Raw genomic sequence first — 17958 nt, 5'->3', positions numbered from 1 at the left:
CCTCATGATATTAGAGAAAGAAATGTTTTCATATCAAACTTCCAGGATTCCAAAGTTAAACAGAGAACAAATATGAACTGGTAACTGAGTCTACAAACATGGTGAACAGCTGAGAAGGTTCTGACTCCAAAGAACAATCCTGATCTTTGAGCCACAAATGGGCTCTCACCACAACAGGACCCGAGACCACCACTTTGCACACACTTGTACTGCAGTCACATTACCCATTTGTCCCAGTGCTGTATCGGTGTTGTACCTCAGTTCTACCGAGACGGATTGCAATGTAAATGTGCACCTCCATAAAAAACTACACCAGTGAAGTTTGTAACGTTACAATTCCATTGCAGCACCAGTACTACACCAAGACAGGTGGCAATGTTACAGCATCTCGGTACAGCTCCATCACAAAAAGTTCGGAAGGTCAACCAAACATGCAGTCCGTTCATAATATTGAAGGAGTTGGTCAGCTTTGAGAAAAGATGTTGTTGAAATATTAGAACATGATAAATTCATTTTCAAGACAAGAGATACCTCAAAAATCACTTGCAGAAAACAGTAGCAGTTCAAGTCAAGAGTGGCAGAAATGTGCGCACATGATTATTTCTTTTTTCTTTTTTCTGTGGGCAAAGCCCCCCATTGATTTATGTGATTCGGAAAATACAGATTGTGCTTCAGTGCTGGACAAACATCCTGCAATACGAATGCACTATAACTGGACTGCATCAAAGTTGTTCCAAGATAGCAAGAGCAATGCGAATATACGTTTGTTACAGGGACTGTCCCGGTGTCATACCTAGGCACTGTCTCCGTGCAACACTGGTACAAATTTTTTAGGCAATGTCAATGCAGTTTCAGTGTGAGGTTGTCATCGTATGACTGGGCAAAACGATGTAACGTCCTCCAAGTGATGAGCAAAACTTGGACTCAATACACTCTCTTGATGGCATCCAGAGAAGTCTCACTAAAATTTAGTAAAAAAAAATAGCCACAAATAGTCACAATTATTGGCATCATGATTGGAATCAAGATGCAAAATCTATTTTTTTTTTTTAATGCATGAGGAAATAATGAACATGACTATTAGTGAAGTTCAAATCATGATCCACGCACCACTAAAAGCGTGATGTTTCTGAAAAGGCCGTGCTTTTTTTTTTTCAGAATACTTGCCATTATTTGTAGTGCAAAGGGTATATGAATGGTGTGCAAAATTGTACCATTTGTTTTCTATCCAATAATGCAAAGCATGTGTGGAACAGTAGGGTTAAAGGCATAATTTACCTTTTGCAGATGAAACAAAAACCCAGCATTAGTGCTTTAAGATAGTTCTAAAATGTGAGTTAGGGATAGAAACAACCACTGTAAAAATTTGAATCAGTAAAATCGATGTTAAGTATTTTTAAATATACAAAATGTGAACAATAGTTATAATAAAAATGTTTCCAGACTAAACCGTATACAGTTACGGTTTATTGAGAAAAATACTTATATCTCCTCATATTTTAAGCTTTATTGTGAAAATTTTATATGGTAAGATGTTTTGTGGTACAACAGACCTACTCATATGCATCAAATGTGATATCTTGCACATTTTTAAAATCACTGCTCCCAAAGGTAAACTGGACCTTTAAAGTCAGGCCAAACTCAGAGACTCACACATGCACACTTTGGTCTCACGAACAAACCAGTGTGACTTGGGTCACAATTTTTCCCTTGTGAACTGGTGCACTTTGGATCAATACGATGTACAATAGAACCACAACGCAAAAAAAAAAAAAAAAGAAAAAAAAAGCAAGATTTGAATCATGCTCTACCAGTGTGTGTAAATGAGCCTCACATGGTCCCTTTGACATGTCCTAGATAAGACCCTCGCAACAGCATCTTGTGCTCTCTGTAGCTTCACCATCTTAGGGCGGACGTCCACTTGGGAGCGGACAAGCCCCGGAAGGGTTGCGGAAGCAAATTTTGTTATTTCGGCATCCTGTCCGCGACAAACGCGGAATAACTTTGTGAATCGGCTTGTCCTGGGACATTCCTAGGACTGTCCGCGGACTGTCCGCGGACTGTCCGCGGACTGACTGCGGACATTCCTAGGAATCACTCCGGAAGAGCGCGAAATACCTCGGAATATGCTAATCGTAGCCGGGCAGCGCGGAAACATCTAGGATTATACCAGGAATGAACGCGGACAATCAGGATGCCTTCCGGACAACAAAAGTTAGGCATGCGGACAAACTGCGGACAATACCAGGAAAATGGAAAGGTATAAATTTGGCGCTGACTTTAACTTTTCCTCATTTGACTGCTAGCCGTCATTGATGCTCCTTGTTTTGCTTCCGCAGTAGCGGCTGATATTATATCAATATGATTGGTCAATATCATTTGACAAATGTGACCACCAAAAGTCGAAGAATAGGATTGTCTGCATGTGGGCTGACGATTCATTTTTTTTATTTCTGATTTGTCTCATCTGGGAGAACAATTTTTTTCTCTGCCTACAGTCACATGGATGATATTCGCAAACTTTTTGAACCATATATATATATATATATATATATATATATATATATATAATATGCATAAAAATTTAAATGCATATACATATATATATATATATATATATATATATATATATATATATAATCATGTTGATAAGGTAGTCCACGTGTGGGCAAGATAAAAAGATAAGTAACAAAACTGCAACAAAGTTCATGCTGTATTCACCAACGATTTATTTCTTCACAAGAAATAAACCGTTGGTGAATACAGCATGGACTTTGTTGCAGTTTTGTTACTTATATTACTAACTGTTACTTATGTTGCTATATATATATATATATACATATATATATATATATATATATATATATATATACATATATATATATATATATATATATATATATATATATATATATATATATATATATATATATATATTTATAAATGTATATATATATATATATTCTTTATTCCCTTTTTTTAGACATGTGCTTTATCCATCATGAAGTATATACCATGTTTTGTCTGATACTTCTGTATAGCATGCCAAAATGATCCTAAGCATTAATTCTTTTTCTTTCTCTGATTTTTACCCTTGTGCATCTCTAACCCTCTCTTATTTTGATCACTTTTGAACATTTTCAAGTCCGAGAATTTTTTTTTCATGCTTAGAGCTTACTACCCTATTGCCAATTAAGTGTAAAAATGGAGAAATATTTGTAAGCTACTTTATTTTACTTTTTTTTTTTGGGGGGGGGGGGTTTCAGCTGGGCTGTCAAATTGGACCATCGAGTTTGTTTGCAACTAAAACAAAAAAAGGTAATAGCAACTACGAAAATCATTCAGGTAAAGAATATTTCTGAAATGATTTGTGATGCTTAATGTGTACTTAAATATATACGCTCAGCAAAAAACAAAGCAAAAGAAAGACAAAAATTTAATACTTTTTCGAGTTCATGATTTATTGCTTTTTCTCTCATCTCACTTGAGTTTTGAAGTGACAGAAAATTCATTTTCCTCCATCATCTTTACCTTTCATTGTTATTTTGGGCTTCAAAGATATTACATTGTAATGAGACCACAGGTATATCTTTGCAATTGAATTCATGCTTTGTAGTGTGATGAATTTGTCTTTTGTATCATTAGAAAGCATTTACGTATGAATAACAACTTGTTCATATTTATATGATACATTAACATTTAGCCAAAAATTCTATGCTTTTTTTCTGAGTGTACTTCCACCTCACTTTTGTGATTTTTCAGCTGGGCTGTCACATGGGACAACCTAGTTTGTTTGCAAATAAAATACGAAAACAACATAAAGGAGAATGTACTATCGTAAGTAATAGGGACCAGGAAAGTCATTCAGATGAAAAATAATTTCTGAAAAGATCAAATCAAAACAAATTTACTAGGAAGTTAGGGTGCTGATTTCACTTCTTTCTGGTTGCTTTTGGCACAGTCTCTACTACCTTCTTCTTTTCCTTCTGGGACCGGAAATTCCTTAGATTTACCTGTTCTTCATCACTAGACGAAAGGTGTGCCTGTGATGGGGATATTTGCATGGGGGCCTCGCCTCCCTTCTTGCTCTTTTTGCGTTTCATTGGCATGACGCTCGCGGAAAGTGTCGACATTTTCGTGTCTGGATCACAAAATTTCCGCATCGGTTCCGGACACTTGCATATATAGATCCGCATCGGCTCCGCGCTGTCCTAAAACATTCCTGGTGTCTTCCGCTTTCATTCGGGAAGCCTCCCCACACCGCGGGATTCTTTCCGGAGCGTGTGCGGAAGGAGCGGAAGGGTTCCGGACAAGCGGGACATCCTCAGGACATCGTCAGGACAAGTCGCCGAAGGTGTCAGGAAGTTCATTTCCGCGTCCAAATTTTGGTCTCGATCAAAATTTGGACGCGGAAATTTTTCTCTCTCCCGAAGGTGCGGAAACGCCCGGACATGTTTAGGACAGTGAGCGGACACGTTCAGGAACGTGCGGACAGGTTGCCGAAGGAGTGCGGAATGCCAAATTTGCATTCCGGGTCTTGTCCGGGTCTTGTCCGCGCCCTAGTGGACGCCTGGTCTTAAGAAATGACATGCGTGTAATGTGACGCATAACAAAAGAACCGAGAAGACACACACACACAAAAAGAACTGTAACCTTTCATCCAAGAAAAGCATCCTTGATAGATAACCTTGACATATGCATCCAACAATTCCCATACAAGAGAGAAATAAAATCTTACATGCTGTTGTTATCTTTGTTATATTTCTATTCAGGAAAGATCGAACAGAGGCTTCCATCAACATACATGTAGAGCCATATAAAGTTGTTATCACAGCATACATGAAACAGTGAAAATGAGAAGCATGTGTTTGCATGAATGCATGAATGAGTATGATCATAGTGAAGTCTGTTTATCAGTTTTATTTATCTTAATCAGTTTTGTATAATTTCTTTTTGTGCATGTCTAAAAAATGTTGTATTTCTTATGATTTTGAATTGAATCTGAATTTGATAATATTATAGGATATTGAAGGAGAATAGAGGTGAATATATCTATAATACTTTTTTAATGTATATTGTATTTTTTGTGTAACTCATAGATATACGATATACATGGACGATGATTTTGTTTTGCAATAGTGGTATCCTGTTTTTTTTTTTGTTTTTTTTTCATTAATTCACACTTTTGGGTTCTTGTCACTGAGTTTGATCATGGGTTGTGTATCTTTTTGAAGCATCCAAAATTATGAGATATTTATGATTATGTATGTATAGAAAATATCTTTTATTGTTATACATATATGCAAGCATTAGAAGAATTACCATATTGGGTGATACTGAGTGATTTTAATTTGATATAGATATCGATGTTATTATATATTAATGAATAGTGTATTGAGAGAGAGAGTGGGAGAGGGAGAGAAAGAGGGAGAAAAAGAGGGAGATAGATACAGTGAAACATATAGGAAAGAGAGAGGGAGGGAGAGAGGAAGATAGATAGACAGAAAGAGAGGGAGAGAGAGAAGGAGAGAGATATGGGAGGCAAGACAACAAAACTGGATATTTTTTTTTTCAGTCTGAGATATATATCATGTGCAGTATTAATCTTTTATTCAATTTTTAAGTGTAATATTTTATATTTCACAGAATAAGTTGTACATTTAATTTTAGTTATTATGAATATCTATGTGTAGTCCAACTTTTTGTATTCCTTTTTTTGGAGCTATTTTGATGTATACTTTTTTTTTGGTATCATTTGCTGTAAAACGTCACAATTCTGCCTTTGGCTGCAACGATGTTGATATCAATAAACCATTTAAATTCAATTCAATTCAATGAATTCAGTGAGAATTGGTGATCAACCGATGAACTTTATTTAAAAAAAAAAAGAATAGAGGAATGTTATTAATATCAGTGAAAGGGGAAGGGGTAACCTGTAAGGAATTATGCAAAACCAACAGAATCAGCTGACATGCTAGCCCTGATCTACACAAAATCTCTTTTCAGTCATGAAACACTGACTCTCCATAGCCAATTTCCCACTCATACTGGAGCAAGTGCCTGCCATAATTACTCCGCAGCATAGCCAAACCTCACTTCAGACTCTTTGTTAGCAGTCCATCTCTCTTCTAATCATGGCATTTCATCACCATAATTATTCCTGTTAGAGACTAGTTTGCTCTTTCTACATAAGCCTCATGGGGTGATTGCAAAATGAAGACAAGACTTATGAGCAATTCTGATGTGCTCTCATTAATACATACTAAAAAGACTAGATCACCAGGGGGCAGCCACACACAAAAGCACGGTGTAGACAAACTGATTATTTTTACATTTCTGATAAAGCTCGACTCTAGGGCAGTAACTTGAGTGCCAGCATACAGCATAGCCTTGCCACACTCACACAAATGATGTTGTGTCTAATGATACAGCAGTTCCTTTGAGCATACATTAAAAAGACATGTCTAGACAGGGTCCCCCCATGCATAACATCAAACCTCCGCTATGCCTGCTGTATCCCTCTGGTCTCTTACTGACAGTCTGCCTTCTATTCACTGCTCACTGAGATAGCACGTCGCAGTGAAAAGCAGAGAACTTGATATAAAGCATCAAAACATGCATCATTCTGAACTCTGTGAAGACTACATACTATAACCATGAATTGCAAGATACTTCTGGTAACTGATATCAATGTTGTATTAACCTGACTAATTGTTTTTTGAAAGGTTCATTATGTACTGTATACGCCAAATATTTTGTGAGGTTTTTATTTTTGTGAATTTCACGAGTCAGGTGCTATTCGCAAAATTAAAGACATGCTAAAATAATGACTCTGATCCCGATATGAATGTGACGCACACGTATACATTTCTCCATTCAGTACAGTACTCCACAATCGTGAATTTAACCACTCGCGAAATCGTCGGTAAGTGCGGATTCGCAAAAATTTAGACTCACTAAATATATGGTGTATACAGTATATATCACCTTGCCCTGTATTCAGGATACAAGAAGCTTGAAGAATCAACATATTTATTATCACACTTGTTCAGACCATGTGCACTTAAAACAATTATAACAAATAAATTGTAAAACCAGAAATGTTTGCATGCATGAAATTATTGCAAATTCTGCAAGGAGCCAAGACTCACAAAATTAAAATGCATGCCAAAGTTTCTGTCTACACTATCATGCAGTGAATGCCAGTAGTAAATTTGCAAAAATTTAATGCTGCGAAAAAGGCCGGCGGCTCGAATTCACGAAAATTTCATGCCACGGGGCCCCTGGTTCAATCCTTCAATTTTGTATGTTTACACCAAGAAATTACGCTGCAGTCGAGTCTGACTTATCTACCCTACCATAAAGGTACGCAACATAAAACAAAACCATAGCAGCAATATAGATCTTTACTGAACTCTGCAGCAACAGGTTAATATGTTTAAGCTTACACTAACATATGATTGAATGGTACTGAATGTACAATCTATTCAAGCAAAAGGGCCATTCGCTGTGATTAAACTATTAAAAACACAGCAAAATCTAAGCAGATGGCAAACTGGAAATCTTCAAAAATATCCAACTTAAAATGATCACAGGATACAGTAATCAGGGTAGCTGATGTTCCACACTTTCTCTTTAAACTCGTCAGAAAATATAGCTTTTGTATCAAGGAAGAGAGTTCAAACTTTTTTTCCTGACAATCAACGTGCCTGCATGCATGATGTGCGTATGTGATCGAGGACCACCTGCACAAAACCGATGACGTTTCAGTATGAACTAATATTGGACATGTCAAATTGAGGGGACAAGCCACGGCCAAGCCTCTGTAACAGTTTACACTTTGCATGGCTGAGTCGCAGCCAAGCTGCAGCCGACACCAACTCTACAGGTAGTCCCTAGATGGACCATGGTAACGGAAGACATAGAATAAATAATTACAACATTTGAGTCGCAAAACTTTGCATGAAATAGTGATATAGTTAACACATACTAACCAGATGAGGCAATGCATCACAGACTTCAATAAGTCCAAAACTGACATAGCTAGACTTCAACGTGTCCAAAACCGACATAGATAGACTTCAACAGGTCCATAGCCGACATAGCTAGACTTCAACGTGTCCAAAACCGACATAGATAGACTTCAACAGGTCCACAGCCAACATAGCTAGACTTCAACGGTTCCACAACTGACATAGCTAGACTTCGTGTCCAAAACCGGCATAGTTAGAATTCACCATGTCCAAAACCGAACAGCCCATGCTGTGCTTGGAGCACATAGGAGTGATTGTGCCATCTCCACTACTCAAACAGTTATATTGTGTACATCGGTTGTCTGCAGACAAAAGAGTCACATACAAAATGTTTGTTGAATTTTCATTGCCTACACTATTTTGCTCCTAAATATTGATCACAAATGATACATTCTCCCCACCATTCAACTTATAAACTGCCCTCTGCTATGGATACTATGGTGCTCTGGTTACCATGTGTCAAAACCAAGGCTGGTGCGTGAAGTTCCTCATTTTGTGGACCACCAGAATGGAATACCTAGTCAAAGGAACTCCTCTCATCACCCTCAGTGTCAAGTTTCAAAAATAGAATCTCATAAAGTTCCTATATTCTTTTTGACATGGTCACTGAAACAATTTTACCATGTAAAGCACATTGATCAGTTTCATTGGAAATGCCTTGTAGAAAAAACTGTTTATTATTTACTGTATCATTATCATTGTGTTATTATCTCACTCCTTCAACACTGGTTTGTACACAAAGATATTATATCAATAACCTCATCCCTTGAAGTCATTACTTCTAGGTTATTATAAAATAGCATAAACCTGATTTAAAGGATGCACTAAATGCTCTCCCATTTAAGTTTAAATAAGGATATTAAGTGTGAATTAAAGAATTAAAGATATACAGGTAGTTTACCATTGGGAGCAGTGATTTAAAAGATGTTCCGAGTTATCCCATTTGATGCATACATGTACGTCAGTTGTATCACAAAACATTCGGCCATATAAAAATTTCGCAATAAAGCATAAAATATGAGATGTTACTATTTTTCTCAATAAACCATAACTGTAGATGGTTTATTCTTGAAACAATTTCATTATATCTATTGTTTACATTTTGTATATTTAACAATACTTAACATTCATTATACTGATTAACATTTTTACATTGGTTGTTTCTACCCCTAACTCACATTTTAAAACTATTTGGAAGAACTAAAGCTGGGTTTTTGTTTCATCTGCAAATGGTAAATAATGCATTTAAGGTCAATGGGAGACTTGAAGTAATGACATCACAGTCACATCATGCTAAGGGTATTAAGTTTTGTGAGAATAGGTGACAAATATAGACAAAAACACATCCTACTATATCAGATCTTAATGAAAACTTCTACCATTCTATATCAGGGGCCACAGAACGGGTGGGGGTGCTTTGATACCATTGACCCTTCACCCCCACCCTGCCTACACACACACACACACACACACACATACACCACAGCCTATCATCCATATGTATGATTGTATTCCATCAACCTGAAGATGGAGTAGCATTGCATTTTAGTTTCACAGCTTTGAGGAGACTAACATGCAACACTCAGTTTATAATATTAGGTTCACAAAGCAATCTACATCAAGCCTGCTAGTAAAGTGGATTGAGATAGTAAGGTGGGTTGTGCCAGTAAGGTAGGTTGGGGTAGCATGGTAGGTTAGGATAGTAAAGTGGGTTGGGATAGTGAGTGGGTTGGGATAGTAAGGTGGGTTGGGGTAGTAAGGTGGGTTGGGGTAGTAAGGTGGGTTGGGGTAGTAAGGTGGGTTGGGGTAGTAAGGTGGGTTGGGGTAGTAAGGTAGGTTGGGATAGTGAGTGGGTTGGGGTACTAAGGTGGGTTGGGATACTGTAGTAAGGTAGGGTGGGATAATAAAGAGGGTTGGGATAGTACGGGGATTGGGGTAGTAAGGTAGGTTGGGGTAATAAGGTGGGTTGGGTAGTAGGGTGGGTTGGGGTAGTAAGGCTGGGTTGGAAAAGTAAGGCAGGATTGCGAAAGAAAGGCGGCTTAGATAAGGAAAGACAGGGTTGGGGTAGAAAGGCTGGGTTGCATGAGGTCAAGTTGCCATGGGGAGGAGCTTAATGCATTCATGTTGTGAATGTGATTACTGGCCATGCACTACTGATTTTTCAAGAGGTAATGGGGGGGGGGGGGACCTTGGGTAGAGAAGGAAGGTTTCCTGGCACGAAGCCATAAAATAGCTGCACATACAAACAAGCCTTACCCAGCACTGCTCTGAAACTCTAGTCATTGTAGACATGTCAGAAGAGTTCCCACACAATACATGGCTGTCTACCCAAACAAGATACATTACTCCCCATTCAGATGTGCATGGGGTGTATTATGGCTGTAACACATTCACCACAGCAAGTTATACTCAGTGAACCGTCTCCATCAATGTCTGTATACGACAAATTGAATGGGTTAGCTAAACATGCATTGTAAACTGTGTTTTAAGATGATGTAGACAACTGTACGTCACACTCAAGATGTGAAATTTGACATACATCACTCATACAATGAATCTAGAATCATTCCATGATACACCTTACAAACATACTTTATAAGCTTGTAAGTCACTCATTAAATCACACATTTGTCAATAACTCCAGGCTCTTGGTAATGCACTTCACATTTGATTTTGTTGACTGAGGTCTAGCTGTCATTCAGATCCCCCTGCCCTTCCTTTGTACAAAGAAATAACATACAACAATGATAGCCTGTCCCTCATAATGATAATGAAACAAACCATGTCATTACCCTCATCACTAAAGACTGCTTGTCCCCTTAATCACATGGCAAGCTGGATCGGAAATCCTGTTTCCATGTGGAATGTGGTAGGTCCAGTTCAGGGAGGGGTTGTAGTACAGTAAGGTAAAGAATGGGGGGAAAGAGAAACAAGGAAGAAACAGAGAGGGAACAGGGAGAGAAGGGGGAGGGGTAGAGAGGGGGTGGGGGGGGGGTAAAGAATAGAGAAAGGTAAGAGACCAAGAAGGATATGGGGTGGAGGGGTGGGGGACAGGGAGGGGTGAGGTCGAGGGGTAGGAGGGTAAGGGATAGGGAGGGGTGAGGGGTAGGAGGGGTGAGGGGTAGGAGGGTAAGGGATAGGGAGGGGTGAGGCTGAGGGGTAGGAGGGTAAGGGATAGGGAGGGGTGAGGGGTAAGAAGGGGTGAGGGATTGGAAGTTATGGGATGGGAAGGATAAGGGATAAAGAGGGGTGAGGTATACAGAGGGACGAGGGATAAAGAGGGTGAGAGGGATGGGGAGGGATGAGAGGGATGGGGAGGGATAAGGAGGAATGAGGAGTAGGGAGAGGTAAGGAACAGGAAAAGGTGAGGGGCAGAGATGGATGATGACAGAGAGGGGGATAGAGATGGGTAAGGATGGGTGAGGATCAGAGAGGGATAAGGGGCAGGGAGGGGTAATGTACAGAGGAGTGAGGAACAGAAAGGGAGGTATAGGGAGAGGTAAGGAAAACAGAGGAGTGGGGCAGAAATGGATAAGGGGCAAAAAGGGTGGGGGCAAAGAGGGATAAGGAGCATGAAGGGGAAGGGTGCTAAAGGAGCGAAGGGGGAAGGGCGCTAAAGGGGCAAAGGGCAGGGAGGAGATGAAGAACAGGAGGGGTCCGGAAAGGAGAGGGGTGAGCAGCAGGGAGCTGGGGGAGAGTGGCAGAGGGAACAAGGGGGTAGTGAGGGGGAAAGAGTGGAGTCACCCATCTCTGTCATACTTCATTAGAGAATGGGTGACTGAACACCCCACTTTTAGAGCACAAATGTGTCTGTGTGTTAGCATTTATGTGCAAGCCTGGAGTGCGGAGAATGTGTGTGTCAACCTGTGTAATAAAGTCTGTGAGCAGACGCGTGTGCTTGTAAATGTGTGCAACAGTCTTCTGAGTGCCTGTATGTGCCTGTCTACGTGTATCTATGTGTGAGAACATGGAATAGAGGACGCCAGTTGAACTCTAAGGTTGTTTCCAACAATGGCCCACGTTCATCACCACCTGCCGGTCCTGACACCCATCATACGTGTCTATGGGTGACACTAGTCACCCCTCACGATGAGGCTGATGTCAGGGGTGGGAGGGAGGGTAAGGCAGGGAGACTGGGGAGTGGTACACCTACACTCTTTCCCCGCAATCGGCATTCTTCCCAGACTACACTGAAACATGAAGTTATGTGGCGTCGTAAATGATGCTCGGCATATGTTTCATAAGTTGTAATCATATTACATCTGCCTATAAAGTCATATTCTTAAGGTTAACAAGAGCTAGACATTTTCACTTGATCTAGACTGGTATAAATCTGAACCTTGAACAGACATCTAAGTTCCATATGAGGTAAGATATAGAACATCATACAAAAGAATTCATTATGTTCAATTCAGAATGATTTATCATCAAAACATCTTCACTGAACATACTGAAATACCTGTTAACAACTCTCATCAAGAAAAGTTGTTGCTCTGCTGCTGATCCAAGTGCTCTTTTGATAAAAGTGGATCCACTCAAGAAATACGCATTTCAACGGTCATTTGAAGGGTTGCTGTTTTTTCTTGTTCATCTACATTTCATGACTCGAAACTCATCAAACCAGCTTCGTTCATGACAATAATGAAGTTGTTACTTGCCTTGAAGTGGTGGGAATTGAAAAAATCATGTTCTAACCTTGTAGCTCTAATAAAGCATTTACCTCAAGAGCACTCCAAATTGATGAGTGCACAAAATGTCAAATGCAAAATCCATCTTTCAAAACCTTAAGGAGGCTGAAGTCAACTAGGAATTTGATATCCTCGGTTATTTCTTCTCCATTTCAAGTACTACTTTAGCATGCCAAATGATACACATCTCACTTCTTATAATTGGAAATGAGAGAAGATTAACCAAGTGTGCCAAATGATACACACCTTACTTCCTATAATTGAAAATGAAAGAATATTAATGAAGTGTAAGATGAGATTGATCAACAAATTCTCTGCTATCATACGTGTGGCGTGATGACCATCCAAAATCTAGCATGACAGTCAAGTCCTGTGTGTCAAGTTGCACCTACATGTATTAAATGCTGTTTCAATCAAGGTGGTTCGAGCCACTTCCTAAAAGTAACTCCATATCGCATATTATTCTATGAAAGGAAATAAGAGGAAATTCCCTAAGTTGTAAAACTAGAACACATTTGATATGTTGACACAAAACACAGTCAAACCTCATGGCTTTCTTCCTCATAACTGCAGGGTTATATATCCACACCACCGAGAGCAAAAAAGGGCAAAAACAACTCAAAAGCATGCTTTTTTTTTTTCTTTTCTGCTTCAAGTCAGCATCATATTCTTGGCAATTTTCATATGCAGTTGCTATTTCATGTATGTGTGCATGAGGGGAAGGTTCAATAAGAATTCTAGCAAGATTCTCTTGCAAATGCCTAAAGAGCATTTGATAGAAGTACGTGGTTTGCAATAATTCTTACCAACTGATGTATTGATAATCAGTAGCCATTATAAGTAATGTATGATACGGCATATATTTTATAAGCTGTTATTTTCGCGAGGGTTTAATTTTTGTGGATTTTGCGAATCACAGTCGGACCGCAAATTTAACAACACGCGAAAATGTCACCATACACTAAGGCAGCAGTGCGCTTTTGAAGGCCTCTGTGTCAATTCGCAAAAACAACATCTCGCGAAAGTGTCTGTGACCTTCTCACTCGCGAAAATATCTGTACGCGAAAATAACAGTGTATACAGTATTTCGTACGGCTTTTATTTTCCTTGACTTTGCAAGTCGGGTGCCGTTTGCAAATTTAATAACAAATGAAAATAATAACTCTGATTCTGACATGAATGTGACACACAGGCGTACATTTCTTGATCCATTGTTATACTCCATGATCATGAATTTAATCACTCGCTAAAATGTTGGGAAGTCCTGATTTGCAAAAAAATAAAAATAAATAGAAAATAGACTCACTAAGCATATGGTGTATACAGTATTACAATAGGCCATGACTTCATGTTATCAATGTGAAAGAAAGACAATCTGTACTACACACTGTACCTATAGATTTTTCCATGACCTACAAATGATCAGTGTACTGTATTCACAAGATTAATACATGCTTTATTTTATTCAAAGGGTATAAAAGAAAAATTGTATTTGATATAGTCAATGGCATGTAATTTATGCAGCCAAATATTCACAATTCATGGATTAACCTTTCAAAGACACAAAAAACTTGAGGCATTTTCTTCTACATCTAATTGCATATTACACAGAAGTCATCCTGCATACAATAAAACATTTTGTTGAATTGTCAGGCTTGATGTAGTGTTCTAGAAAAGAGGGAAAATATGACATCATTATCAATAGGTCATGTCTCCATTGGCATCCTGTCCTATGACTTTACTATCATCCAAACTGACAAAAATCAAGATGTCTGCAATACAGACTGTGTGCTACACAGAAATAGGATGTCACTGCACACAGCATCATGTACAGTCCCCCACAGCTCATGCAGCGAGATCAGCTCAAGTGCAGCTAATCATCACCACCGATTACTGGCACATTCCTGGCAAACGTGACATCACCACACATCGCAGCTCGCCGAGAGCTGCAAAACGTGACTGACATCTCCCTAATTAATCCTGGCGTTACGTCTTCGATGACAGTCGACATCACTATTTCCTATGTGTTTGTTATGTCTGGGAGTAAGCTGGAGATTCAAATAGGCCGATGCTGGTGGCAGCAAATGTCTGGCTCATCCATGTGTAAGCCTACGCACGTGTGTGCGTGTGTGTGTCTGTATGTCTGTCTGTCTTTCTGTATGTGTCTGTGAGGCAATACTACAAGTCAGTTCAGGTAAGAGTGACCCAGACAGATTAATGCCAGCAGACAGGGCCATCCATGCTTACCTTGCTGCTGGATTTTATGATGTGGGTCAGAGCTGTGGTGAAAAAGCTGCTGCCAGAAAATATCCAGAAGGTATACTGTATAATGTCCAGGGTCATGTCATAGTCCAGCACATAGACAAGGGTTCAGCAGGGGAGGGCTCAAAATCTGTGCTAAGAACTGGCCCATATACACAATAGAGTCATGTATATCCACAAGAGACCAAAGATAGTACCCTTCTCATTCTGATCTATCACTACCTTCTTTCTTCCACCAAAGTGCCTTGTCTCAAACTTTGAGTACTTTCTAACGTAGATGGCACAGGTGAAAAGTACTGTAAAAGTGGATATTTTCACACAAGTAATTTTTCGCGATCGGCCAGATTTGATGAATTTTGCATGTTTTTGATTCCACGGAATTGAGACTTTCATTGGTGGAACACATACCAAGCAAAAACGTTCACATGCTTTTATTTTTCCTAAAGCAACTTTCCTTAGCATGTATACTTTGTTACACACCCACATCTTCCGCGCATATATGATAAACATTCATTTCTCAGCCCTGCCTCTTATCATACGATACTAAACATGCATAGTGGATGAGAGGCCTGTCCAGAGATCAGGTCGTAGGTTCAAATACTGCTCAATTATGTATGCCCATGATCTCTTTTGTCATAGCTACCACTATTAACACTGATCAATTCAGATTATTAACGTCACTGAAGGGCAATTTGTCAATCAGTTGCAAAAACGACTCAACGGGAAAAATCTCATAAATTTGAATGATTACGCAGTCCCCGCTGCATGCTGTCAGGATAAGGACCAACACTGGCTGTTGGGTGAAAGCTCAGTGGTCTAGTGGATAAGATGTCTGCCTCAAGATCAGGGGGTTGTACATTCGAATCCTGCTGGAGTATGTCCCAATTTCTTATGTCATGGCTACTACTAAAACTCTGATCAATTCAGTGCTTATTTACGTCAACGTAGGGTAATTTATCAATCATTTGCAATAAAAAACAACTCAACAGAAGAATTTCATGAATTTGAAAAATATCAAACATGTTTCAGAAAAAATATTTCTTACTGCTTTTGTGCTTACAAGCCCTGAAAGCTTGCAATCTGAAATGACTCCCTGGAAGCACTGTAGCTGATTACAGGCTCATTATCATAAAGGTATTGCCTGGTTGAAAACAGACTCCTGTCTCTACCGGTACTTCAGACCAGATGCATTCAATCAAAAAATTACAAAAATGTGGATGAGTACTTCATAAAGGCCTACAGATGGCCAACATCTGTCTTTGAAAGCATTCGGAAGTGACAAAACAAATTACTGACCAATAGGGAATCAGGAACTAAGATAGACTTCATTGATTTATCACCTTTTTTTTTTTTTTTTTTTAGATTCACAACTGACTAATACCACTTTTCAAATCTATTGATGTGAAAACAAGAAATCAGAGCCTGGGTGGTATCATTCAGCATTAGTAAAGTTTGTTTGTGTGCTTGTTTTCAGTCACAAAAGATATAACAAGCAGACACACGCAGAATCCAATTAGTACACAATACTCACATGTGCTGTTGATGACATGCTTATGAAAAGTTTTAGTTCGACAGTGAATGTAGCACTTGTATCGATGATGATGTTCTGAATAATACTGCATGCAAAGTCAGATCTTTAAGAAAAGGTAAACAGACAGCAGAGTGAGAGAGAAGGGGTTAATAGTAAAGAATTCCAGCTTCTAGCTAGAGGCAGAGGGGGTGAATGTTGCATGGAAGCAGCTCATTTGCTAGAACTTGCTCTCTGGGCAAGAGAGATAATTGAAAAATAAAGGGGAAAAAAAGCTTACTGTAAGAAAACACTGGGGAGGTTGGAGGATGGGAACAGCATGATTGATAGAAGGAATGATAATTGATAATGAGGAGGGGGCAAGCCCAAACTGACCTAGTTTTTTATGGAAGGTGAATGTGGCCCTAAAGAGGCTCGTCTGTCGAACCTGGCTTCGGAAGACAACGCGCAACTCGTTGTCTCGTGACTGCACTAGGAGTGGTAGAGGCTCCTCCCCGTTGCAAAGTGTCGCCAGGGGCGACGAGTTGCCCACACCCACGTCCTTCACCACGAGGCGAGGCAGGCAGTTGCGGTATGAAACGCCCTCTAACTGCGTTATGTTGAGAAGGATGTAGTGGTCCGGAGGAGCAAAGATGCGGTATCGGCAGGTGGTCGTGTGCCCTGGAGGAGAGCGTGCAGTGTTGGGGGATGGGGTTGGGAGGCTGTTGGTGATTAGGCCTGGCGCGTCCGTGTATCTCTTGGAACATTCAGCTGCAAGCATGAACAAAACAGTAAAAAAACATCACTAATTGATAAAAATACTCATGTCTATTTTGAAACATGTCAACTGACTGACTGTTATTTCATGGACTTATCCATCCATAGAAGGAAATCAATGACTAATCAAGCAATCTGTTGAAATCTATCTAATACCAATCAGCAATGTATAGAGAAGCTGTCACCACAAGTGGTAACAGGACTCAGTGTTGACATGGATGAAGAACTACCATGAAAGCTTCACATTCATGACTACAATGATGTGCCAGACACCTATTGTCAGCTCGTATTTGGTGCATGGTTCCCCAGGTTTGTGATGCGCATTGGATTCTTTTAGTGTGGTTAGCCAGATGTAAAATGAGGGGAGCCGCTGCTTTCGGTTTCCAGTGCAGGCAGAGAGAGGGAGAAAGAGAAGCTAACTGATTCATTCACACTAAGCCAGAGAGTACAATACAATATTTGACTTCTAATCTCACCCCATTTCCCTCTCTGCAGACATACTCAAATACTTGTGGTTTTCAGCTAGACATTTTTTTGTCCATTCTTCTAACCACATTGTGCTCTCTTGGTGGTTATTTAACCTAAACAGTGTTGACGGAACACTTTGCCACAAATGCACAAATACAAGAACATTTATACAGCCTGAACCAACTTTAAGTGACACTAATAAAAAGAACTCATAGTACCAAAA

At 39.5% G+C, this 17958-nt stretch overlaps 1 protein-coding gene across 1 annotated transcript in view; it reads right to left on the bottom strand.

Moving 5' to 3' along the window:
• Nucleotides 1-17253, bottom strand: part of LOC140232574 (uncharacterized) — a 103790-nt gene extending 86537 nt beyond the window's left edge. Inside the window, exon 1 of the mRNA XM_072312670.1 lies at nucleotides 16887-17253. The gene's annotated coding sequence lies outside the window, so the exon portion shown is untranslated. The remainder of the gene's footprint in view (nucleotides 1-16886) is intronic.
• Between the last annotated feature and the right edge of the window lie 705 nt (nucleotides 17254-17958).

Source organism: Diadema setosum, chromosome 9 (genome assembly GCF_964275005.1).
Source record: "Diadema setosum chromosome 9, eeDiaSeto1, whole genome shotgun sequence".
Taxonomy (NCBI): Eukaryota; Metazoa; Echinodermata; class Echinoidea; order Diadematoida; family Diadematidae; genus Diadema; species Diadema setosum.
Note: the sequence above shows the minus strand (reverse complement) of the source record. Positions and strands in the feature narration are given on the sequence as shown.